General features: G+C 43.2%; 1 protein-coding gene across 1 annotated transcript in view; it reads right to left on the reverse strand.

Moving 5' to 3' along the window:
- Positions 1-1,743, reverse strand: part of LOC115109976 (ATP-sensitive inward rectifier potassium channel 12-like) — a 61,190-nt gene extending 59,447 nt beyond the window's left edge. Inside the window, exon 1 of the mRNA XM_029635258.2 lies at positions 1,029-1,743. The gene's annotated coding sequence lies outside the window, so the exon portion shown is untranslated. The remainder of the gene's footprint in view (positions 1-1,028) is intronic.
- Between the last annotated feature and the right edge of the window lie 9,501 nt (positions 1,744-11,244).

An 11,244-nucleotide genomic window follows, 5' to 3' on the forward strand; every position in this document is an offset into this window, starting at 1 on the left:
CGGGAGTTGTAGCGATGAGACAAGATTGGATACAATTGGATACCACGAAATTGGGGAGAAAAAGGGGGTAAAATTAAAAATATATATATGTATAAAAAATGTAAAATATATAAATACAGATCCAAAACCATGAACTATTCAATAATGTTGTTCCTGGGAGAAATTATTATTTTGAAAATGTTCAATTGATATAATGTTCAATTGATATATATATCGAACGGCAGGTAGCCTAGTTGTTAGAGTGTTGGACTAGTAACTGAAAGGTTGCAAGATCGAATCCTTGAGCTGACAAGGTAAAAATCTCTCGTTCTGTCCCTGAACAAGGCAGTTAACCCACTGTTCCTAGGCCGTCATTGAAAATAAGAATTTGTTCTTAACTGACTTGCCTAGTTAAATAAAGGTAAAATATATATATTACTTAGCTAGATAATGATTGACTTTGAAACATTGATTCCTGGTGCAATTGTCTGGACTGTTTAGTGAGAGTAAAATGACTCTCTTTACTAATAGCCTAGATAACGGTACCTATATTTGAGTATGAATTCAAGCTATCTACTCCTCAACGGTCTCATCAGTGTGTTCCCATTAGACCCATGCAGGTTCAGTTTTAGAACAGCTTAAGCATTAACATTTTGCCCCAGGTTCAATTCGTTATGTCCCAGATGTACAGCAGGTTGGGAGCAGGTAGAAAACGTCATCTGTGCCAGCTGGTGTGTTTCACACCGTAGCTGCTCAATACAGTTTCTAGGATGCCAGCGGCGAACCATACCAGAGATATTAATATCCATACCGTTCTCTTAGACTCCTCTCTGACCCTTTCCGGCCCTCAAAACAATATGTATGATTATAAACGTGTATTTCTGTACAACAACTGTTATTTTAACAGAGAATGTAGGCTACATCCAAAATGTCAGTTGTCAGATTTTCAGGGTAATGAATCTGCACTAGACAGCTGTTGAAGAAAGAGGTGGTGAATTCATTCCTTCACAGGTGTCAATCAATGCCAGTCTGATAGTCCAGCTGCTTACCTTGTGATGTGATGATCCCTATTTGTTCAGGTTAAAGTTCCCTTTCTCCAACTGTTCTAGAACAGAGGTACAGAGATTTCCACAGAGGTTTTCCAGTTCCCCTTCTGCTCGCTAAGGTTCTTTAGCCAAACTGTAGCATGTTCTCTGCTGGGTTCTGGCTAATTCTCTTCAGATCCTTTATGGGTAGAACCACTCCATTCGAGTGAGGCAGAACCGGAAAAACCCGCTGAGCTTCTTCATCTCGATTGGTCCTGGTCGTCAATAGTCTCTTTCTCCGTTCAGGAAAAGTGTCTGCACAACACAACGCAGTGACAGGACAGGGACCGTACCGCTGCACAACACACCACCTGTTCCAGCAAGACGCACTCGATAGGTGCTCTCGTTTTCAGAAATAGATAGATGGGAAAATTGGGAAGGAAAGTAGCCCTTCGCAAATGACCAGAACCCCCAAAGGTAACATTTCTAGGTAACAATTTTCTGGGAAAAGAAGCATGATATTCCGGTCTGAATGATCTTTGGGGATCTCTCTCTCTCCCTCTCTCTCGCTCTCTCTGGAGGGGTCCACTTGTTTAAATCAACGTTTCCCCCAACCTTGTCCAATCCACACAGTCACCCTCTCTTCTTTCTCTGTCTCTCGCTCTTTCTCTCTATCTCTGCTATCTGATCCAGGTCTGCTGCAGTTCTATCTCTCGCTCACTCACTGTTGATCACTGCCCCCTCTCTATCTCTCTCTCTCTCTACCTCCCTCTTTCCGTCTGTGTCACTGTATTTGGCATTTTTAGACTATGCGCTTGTCCGTTCCCGAAGAACTGCGTTGGCACTGAGATGCAGCCTGATGCTCAGTGTACACACAAACAACTGAACACACATTAAGTAACACACATTTTCAACAACCTTGACACCATACATAAACATATTAATTATAATATTGCAGAGTCCAAAACATACACAAGTTTACACACATAAAATACACACATACACACACAATCCATTACCTGCACTACCTGTTGGTGTAGTCATGAATGTGTTGGTTGATTTCTTGTTGCCAGTTTTAACTTACATAGATTGCTGATGTTTGTTTGTGTGAGTGTGTGTGCATGCGTATGTGTGCATGCCTGTGCGTGCGTATATGCGTTTGTGTTACGCCGCCACCTTGAAAACTGTCTCGGGGTTAAGGTGGTGTAGTCTTGTCCTTTTAATACTTACAGTAATTAAACAAGAGGGGTTGCGCCATAATTCTCATGTCTGTACAGGGATTGCCCCCCCCCTGTCCTCTGTCCGCCCCCACCGCCTTCCTCTTCACCCCCTGTCCGGGCAATCCCTGTGGATGATCTGACCTTTCTGGCTCATTGGGGAGTGTTTGGGAGGTGAGGCTATATCCCAAATAAAAATGGATCCACAATTGTTACACAACCCCCCTTACATAAGAGTGAGTTGAAATGCTGGAGAGCACACCAGCTAGAATACAGTAAGGTTTCACATACAATGTTGGACCTGAAAAAGTGTGGCAGTAAACAGCATTGCAATTACAATTCTTGTGTCAGCTAACATTATGAGAGTCAAGTGAATTGTAATATTGAAATCACAAGAATTGGCAATGCTATTACATTTACGAATTCACTGGCGAATGTAGAGCATTTATGAAATGCGCACCATGGGTGATAAACCATCAAGCATGTTTTGAGATTTGATGGGGGGCAAGACATAGGTGTTTTCCGAAATTGGAAATACGGTTTTAGTGGGGGCACAGATTTGTCTTAGTCATTAACACACATACACAAACACACATGCACACACACAGAAAACCCACTTGTGCTCCCCCTCCCTTCACTGTGCAGGGTTAGACTAGTGAAGGTGATTTGGTGGTTACACTAAGAGAGCATATGCCACTCAGCAAGGCATGCTGGTCCTCAGAGCTCCATATATGGTCCTCATCACTCAGTGGTGCCTAGGTCATTCTCAGATTGTTGCTAGGACGGGGTACACCTACGCTGCTGGGAAAAGTAGGACACGGGATGCTTCCTAAATGGCACCCTATTTCATATGTAGTGCACTATTTTGACCAGGGCCCATAAGATCAAATTACATTTTATATGTCAAATGCTTCGTAAACAACAGGTTTACTAAGAGTGAAATGCTTAGTTACGTCCTCTTCCCAACAATGCAGGGAGAAAAATAGAAAAACTATAGAAAGACACAAGGAATAAATACACAATTTCCTGATGCACCAGGAAATTCAAATGAGACTCACGAGTGGCTGAAAATGAGCTGTTCTATTTCTCTGCGAGACAGTTGATTCATTGGTATCAGGGTTGCCATCAAAATTATGTTCTCTCACTCGCTCAAACGCTCAGCCTAGATCCTATTATTGCAACATTAAAATGTACAAAAATCTATCTGAAATGAAGCCATACAAATCAAATTGTATTTGTCACGTGCCAAATACAACAGGTGGAGACTTTACCGTGAAATGCTTATTTACAAGTCCTTTCCCAACAATGAGGAGTAAAAAAATGAAAGGGAATTAGTATCATAAGCAGCCTCCAACGTCGTTGTAAAAGATTTCGTTGTACGCAATTGCATCTTATCGATGCTAGCGATATCATGATGAGATTATGAGGCCCATTGTCGTGCCATTCATCTGCCACCATCACCTCATGTTTCAGCATGATAACGCACGGCCCCATGTCGCAAGGATCTGTACACAATTACTGCAGTTGAAAAAGTTGAAAATGTCCCACTTCTTCAATGGCCTGCAAACTTACCAGACATGTCACCCATTGAGCATGTTTGGGATGCTCTGGATCGACATGTACGAGAGTTTGTTCCAGTTCCTTCCTATATCCAGCAACTTCACAAAGCCATTGAAGAGGAGTAGGACAACATTCCACAGGCCACAATCAACAGCCTGATCAACTCTATGTGAAGGAGATGTGTCGCTCTGCATGAGGAAAATGGTGGTCACACCAGATACTGACTGGTTTTCTGATCCACAGACTTTTATTTTTGTATCTGTGACCAACAGATGCATATCTGTATTCGTAGTCAAGTGAGATCCATAGATTAGAGCGTAATTTATTTATTTCAATTGACTGATTTCCTTATATGAACTGTAATTCAGTAAAATCTTAGAAATTGTTAAATGTTGCATTTAAATTTGTGTTCAGCATGCATGTAGGTAGGGGTAAAAGTGACTAGGCAATCAAGATAGATAATAACAGAGTAACAGCAGTGCATGTGAAGAGTTTAAAAGTGTGCGTGTGGCCACAATATTCATGTGTGTGTGAGCGTGTGTGTGTAAGTGTGTGTGTGTATGTGTGTATGTCAGTGTAGTATTTCTGAGTGTGTGGGTACAGTCCAGTGAGTGTTCATGGAGCCAGTGCAAGAGAATCAGTGCAACAAAAAAGTGTCAATGCAAATAGTCAGGGTAGCCATTTGATTAACTGTTTCTGCAGTCTTATTGAGGGTAGAAGAGGTTCAGGAGCCTTTTGGTCCCAGAATTGGCGCTCCAGTATCGTGTGGTAGCCTAGAGAACAGTCTATGACTTGGGTGGAGGGCCTTCGACTGACACTGTCTGATACAGAAGTCCTGGATGGCAGTGATGTCCTACATCTGTAGCGCCTTACAGTCGGATGCCAAGGTGATGCAACCAGTCAAGATGCTCTCAATTGTGCAGCTGTACAACTTTTGGAAGATCTGAGGGCACATGCCAAATATTTTCAGCCTCCTGAGGGGAAAGAGGAGTTGTTGCACCCTCTTCACAACTGTGTTGGTGTGTTTAGACCATGATAGGTCCTTAGCGATGTGGACACCAATTAACTTGAAGCTCTCAACCTGCTCCACGACAGCCCCACAATGTGAATAGGGGTGTGCTTGGTCCACCATTTCCTGTAGTCCTCGATCAGCTCCTTTGTCTTTCTGACGTTGAGGGAGTGGTTGTTGTCTCATCATCGTCGGTGATCAGGCTTACCACTGTTGTGTCTTTGGCAAACTTAATGGTGGTGTTGGAGTCGTGCTTTGCCACACAGTCGTTGGTTAACAGGGAGTACAGGAGGTGACTAAGCATGCACCCCTGAGGGGCCCTGTGTTGAGGATCAGTGTGGCAGATGTTTTGTTGCATACCCTCACCACTTGGGGGTGGCATGTCAGAAAATCCAGGATCCAGTTGCACTATGCTGTTGAACGATGAACTGAAGTCAATGAGCAGCATTCTCACGTAGGTGTTTCTTTTGTCCAGGTGGGAAAGGGCAATGTGGAGTGCACAGATTGCATCGTCTGTGGATCTGTTGGGGCTGTATGCAAATTGGAGTGAGTCCAGGGTGTCTGGGATGATGGTGTTGATGTGAGCCATGATCAGCCTTTCAAAGCATTTCATGGCTACAGATGGGAGTGCTACGGGTCGGTGATATTCAGGTTACCATGTTGTTCTTGGGCACAGGGACTATGGTGGTCTGTAATACCTTGGTATTGGTATTACAGACAGGGTCAGGGAGAGGTTGACAATGTCAGTGAAAACACTTGCCATCTGATCACTGCATGCTCTGAGTACGCATCCTGGTAATCCATCTGGCCCCGCGGCCTTGCGAATGTTAGCCTGTTTAAAGGTCTTACACCAGCTACGGAGAGTGAGATCACACAGATCACACAGAGTTGGTGCTCTCATGCCTCGAAGTGAGTATTTAAGGCACTTAGCTCGTCTGGTAGGCTCTCGTCACTGGGCAGTTCGCAACTGGGTTTCCCTTTGTAATCCCTAATAGTTTGCAAACCCTGCCACATCCAACAAGCATCAGTAGAACTCAATCTTAGTCTTCTATTGATGTTTTGCCGGTTTGATGGCTCGTAGGAGGTCGTAGCGAGATTTCTTATTTCTTAAGTATCCGGATTAGTGTCCTGCTCCTTGAAAGCGGCAGCTCTAGCCTTTAGCTCAGTGCGGATGTTGCCTGTAATCCATGGCTTCTGGTTGTACGGTCACTGTGGGGATGACATCATCAATGCGCATCTTAATGAAGCCATTGACTGATGTGGTGAACTCCTCATTGTTTTGAATGAATACCGGAACATATTCTAGTCTGTGCTAGTGAAACAGTCCTGTAGCCTCCACTTCATCGGACCATTTCCATATTGAGCGCGTCACTGGTACTTCCTTTTTAAGTTTTTGCTTGTAAGCAGGAAAAAGGAGGATATAGTTATGGTCAGATTTGCCAAAGGGAAGGCGAGGGAGAGCCCTGTATGCATTTCTGTGTGTGGAGTAAAGGGGATCAAGAGTTTTGTTGCCTTTTAGTTGCACAGGTGACATGCTGGTTAAAATTAGGTAAAAAAATAAAAAATTCCCTGCACACAAGCAGCGACGCCTCTGGATGTGCATTTTTGTTTGCTTTATGGTCCTATACAGCTCATTGAGTCTGGTCTTAGTGCCAGCATCAGTTTGTGGTGGTAAATAGACAAGCTATGAAAAATATAGATGAAAATTATCTTTGTAAATAGTTTGGTCAGTAGCTTATCATTAGTTATTCTAACTGAAGCGAGCAAAAACATGGAACTTACTTAACATTAGAGATCGCGCACCAGCTGCTGTTAACAAAGAAACACACCTGAGGTTGCTGTCTGATCTAGACAATGCATGGAGAATCCCTTAAGATATTGTATATATTATCCCTGTTCTTGTTCAGTCAAGACTCAAGTCCAGTTGATAGGATTGTCTCAAGCAGAGTTCATCCAGTTTGTTCTCCAGTGACTGCACATTCGCCAACAGAACAGTGAGCAATGGTGGTCTATTTGTTCGCCAACGTAATCTCGTTAGGAGGCCGCCTCACATGCCTCTTTTTCGCCGTCGCGTCCTCTTTAGAGTCCCGGGAATTAGGGCCTGGCCTGAAGTAAGCCGAATGTTTAGAGCTTCCCACTCATTAGAACTCTTCATTCAAATCGAGGTTAGTGATCGCTGCTCTGATGTCTAGAAGCCATTTACGGTCATAGGAAATGATGGCGGACACATTTTGTACCAAAAAAGTTAAGACCAGCATAAAAAAAACACACAAAATAGCATAATTGGTCAGGAGCCTGTAAAACGGCAGCTATCGTCTGTAGCGCCATTCTTGACATCAGAGCCATAGGTTTCTGGTCAAGGCTCTGGTCCACAGTAGTCCACTATGTAAGAATATTCTACATTTGGTTCCTCTGTCCTTGTTTCCTCAATTCCTCTCAAAGCTCATAGGAGAAGAGGTCTTAGGGAGGGACCTTGAATCCTCACCTCTAATGTTCTTTGAGAAAACAAGGACAAAGGAGGCAATGATTTGACAGCTAGTAACGTCTCAGTGAGGAACATCTAGTGGCACCTGTGTTCACGTGATTCTCCCACTGGTTGTCTGATCTTCTGACTTCGTTAATGTCATTGTTGTAAGTGAAACAACAGTGAAACAGTGAAGACCTACCCTATAGCGGGATTGAAATTTAAAAGCAACGTTCCTGTGTTTGCAGAGACTGCATTCATGGTAAACACTGCATTGGTCGGCTCAATCGGAAATTCCCTTAAAAGGTTTATCGCGATACAAACTTACGGATTGAATCTAGCCCTAAATCAGTTTGGATGCCAGGCTACTTATCATCCTCACTATCAACGATAGTGCTGCCAGAGACATTAACAGTCAGTCCATACTTGTGTGGGACTTACATGCTTCATCACATCTCACATCTCTTCCACTCGTCAGATGTCATTCTTATTCTCTCTGTTAGCCTCAGAGCCAACTCTGTGTGAGTCATATCTAAACAATGGATACCATGTGCTGTCCAGGGAATAGCTACCATCTCATCGAAGCTATCAGGAAATAGTACAGAGTACACACTGCTTGGTCTCCCATGAGTTATCAAGTTACTGATGTTGAAACAGGGGCACAGGTGTGTAGAAAGGGTAGCGTAGCCTTCTCTTTCCTTCCTGTTACTCTGCTCTAATGTAACTTTAGAGAGAATTCAATCCTACACTGTACTTGCCACTGCCAGTATCACTTGTTAAGCTCACATATCGGTAACACAACCTTTGTCCTCTGACCGTTTGTAATATTTGTTTAATTTGACCACCTTTTGTAGGCTAGACACCCACATTGGGAGCTGCTTCCTGTCTGGTCTAACTAACAGCATGAAGCTGGAAATTGAAAGAACTCAAACGTCCGGTTGGTTGATCTGTGGAAGGATATTAGATACCCCCCCCCCCTCTAAGGCCCCAATTCAGAGGGGTAAAATGGGGCTGTTGTAGGGTTTGGAACCTGAGGTGTAGGGTTTGGAACATGGAGTAAGTGTGAGACACCCAATGAGACGGCCTCTCAGCGCGTCCGGATCGTCTAGATCCAAATGTGTGGTTCATTACTGCCATCCGCGTGGGAGGCCTTGATGTTACCTAATCACCTAATGGGCTGCTGAGGGACGGACGCTCACAAGTGTGTGTGTGTACGATGTTTGTGTGTACCGTGTGTGAGGGTGTGTGTGTGTGTGTTGGGTCATGAAATAAATGTTAGGGGGGATCAGACAAGACCTATTAAAAGATAATGGTTTGCTATGTCATGACACATAAAAGTAAATAGGCATAATGGCATGAAGAAAAAATGGAATACTCTCCACAATAGCTTTAACGGTAAAATGACTGCTATGTGGGCCTGTGGTGAACTAACGTGTGATGACAGAAGAGTTGCTGTTAAGTAATAACTTAACAAGGTGTCCAAATGGACACCTGGTAGCCCAGTGCGGGCATATGCTCCCTAGCCAGAGGCAGCCTAACCATGGAATGGGCCCAACTAACCTACAGTTAGCCATGGGTGACCATGTTCCAGATAGGGGACCATTCAGCCAAGGGCCTGCAGTACCATCACACGCACTCTCTTTCTCGCTCTCTCCCTTTTCCATTCATCCTCTACTGCCACTATTCCATTCATTCTCTGTAGCCACTTTTCTATTATTTTTCAGTCACCACTCTTTCTTGGTCCCTCTACACTGCTGTGGATTCCATCTCTGGCCTGCTCGCCTCCCTACCACTGAGGAAGTACAGTTCCCGCTCAGCCCAGTCAAAACTGTTCGCTGCTCTGGCCCCCCAATGGTGGAACAAACTCACTCACGACGCCAGGACAGCGGAGTCAATCACCACCTTCCGGAGACACCTGAAACCCCACCTCTTTAAGGAATACCTAGGATAGGATAAAGTAATCCCTCTCACCCCCCTTAAAAGATTTAGATGCACTATTGTAAAGTGGCTGTTCCACTGGATGTCATAAGATGAATGCACCAATTTGTAAGTCGCTCTGGATAAGAGCGTCTGCTAAATGACTTAAATGTAAATGTAAATGTGGATCCTTGTCTCCTTCTCTCTGATCACGTACAGGTGCCAGTAGCAGTCAGTTATTCCTAATTTTGCCTCACACAAGGTAGACCACAGGTAAAGTAAAAAATAGGGAGGGCTGGCAATATTAAGCATTAAGGTTATGGTGCATACTGTGATGTTGTCACAACATTGGTAGGTTATACCAGGAAAATCGCATATACATGGCCCCATCTGTGTTGTGATACACAGTAGAAGTCCTACACAGTGTCTTCCATACATCTGGAGGTTCACACCCCACACAGTACACGCAACACGCTACACGTCACACACGCTAAGGCCCTGGGAGAAACACCTGTCCCCAAAATCATCCATCGCAGTGGAGGAGGGGCTGCTTGTGTGTGTATGTGTGTGCAGGGACAGGGATTGCCACTTTGGCCTTTAACCTTGGCAGAAGCACGAAAGCACTGCAGTGACCCAGAGTGACCCCAAACCATTGCACTGCTCTCATTAACAAATGCTGGATTTGCTGTGTTTTGCACCACTAGGAACCATTTAGTAACAGGTATTTATGATTGTGTTTTATAACGGTAAACTAGCTGTAAACCCAATGCAGCGAATAGAAATATAATGTAAGTCACGAATATCATGGAAACAATTATGAGTATTCACAATTGAATCAGCTGACAAAACAAAATACCCCCAAAATCAACTCAAATGTATAGGATCAGCCTCTGAATCACAAATGAAAATGCTAAATCATGTTAAATGTCTTTGTCCTCCAATTAAAGTTCATGTTTTGTTCCAAAAGCAAGAAATCCAAAATGATAAGCAAAAATCCAAATGATCCATCAGCAAGACAATGAAATAAGGATAGATCTTAACAGGGCACGGTTTCCCTAAAGCATCTTAAGGCTAAGTTCATCGTTAGAACCTTCGTAGGAGCATTGTTAAATCTCGGAGCTTTTTCCCAAAACCATTGTTTACTGCACTTGAAAATGCTTGTTATTTATCAGAAAGGCTAAGTGCGTCATCAGATGCTTTTTTGCCCTTCCTCGTCACTTTATATCGCTAAACATAGAATTAAGAAGTTTACCACCTTCAGAAAACATCATGAGCATACCCATAACACGATGCAGCCACCACCATGCTTGAAAACATAAAGAGTGGCACACAGTGATGTGTTGTGTTGGATTTGCACGCTTTGTATTCAGGACATTTCTTTGCCAATTTTCTTTGCAGTTTTACTTTAGTGCCTTATTGCAAGCAGAATGCACGTTTTTCAATGTTTTTATTCTGTACATGCTTCCGTCTTTTTCCACTCATTTATGTTAGTATTGTTGTTGTTTTCTCCTATCACATTCATTAAACGCTGTAACCATTTTAAAGTCACCATTGGCCTGGGTGAAATCCCTGAGCGGTTTCCATCCTCTCCTTTAGGAAGGACGCCTGTATCTTTGTAGTGACTGGGTGTATTGATACACTAATCAAAGTGTCCTTAATAACTTCACTATGCTCAAAGGGATATTCAATGTCAGCTTTTTTTTTTACCCATCTACCAATTGGTGCCCTTCTTTGCGAAGCATTGGAAATCCTCCATGGTCTTCATAGTTGAATCTGTGTTGGAAATTCCCTGCTCGATTGAGGGACCTTACAGATAATTGTATGCGTGGGTTCCAGAGATGAGGTAGTCATTCAAAAATGATGTTAAATACTATTATTGCAACTTATGTGACTTGTTAAGCAAATTGTTACTCCTGAACTTATTTAGGCTTGCCATAATAAAAATGGGTTAAATAGTTATTTTCACAAGACATTTCAGCATTTGTAAAAATGTATGAATACATAATTCCACTTTGACATTATGGGGTATTGTGTGTAGGCCAGTGGCACAAAATCTCAATTTAACCCATTTTA

This window comes from Oncorhynchus nerka, linkage group LG26, assembly GCF_034236695.1.
Source record: "Oncorhynchus nerka isolate Pitt River linkage group LG26, Oner_Uvic_2.0, whole genome shotgun sequence".
NCBI classification, from domain to species: domain Eukaryota; kingdom Metazoa; phylum Chordata; class Actinopteri; order Salmoniformes; family Salmonidae; genus Oncorhynchus; species Oncorhynchus nerka.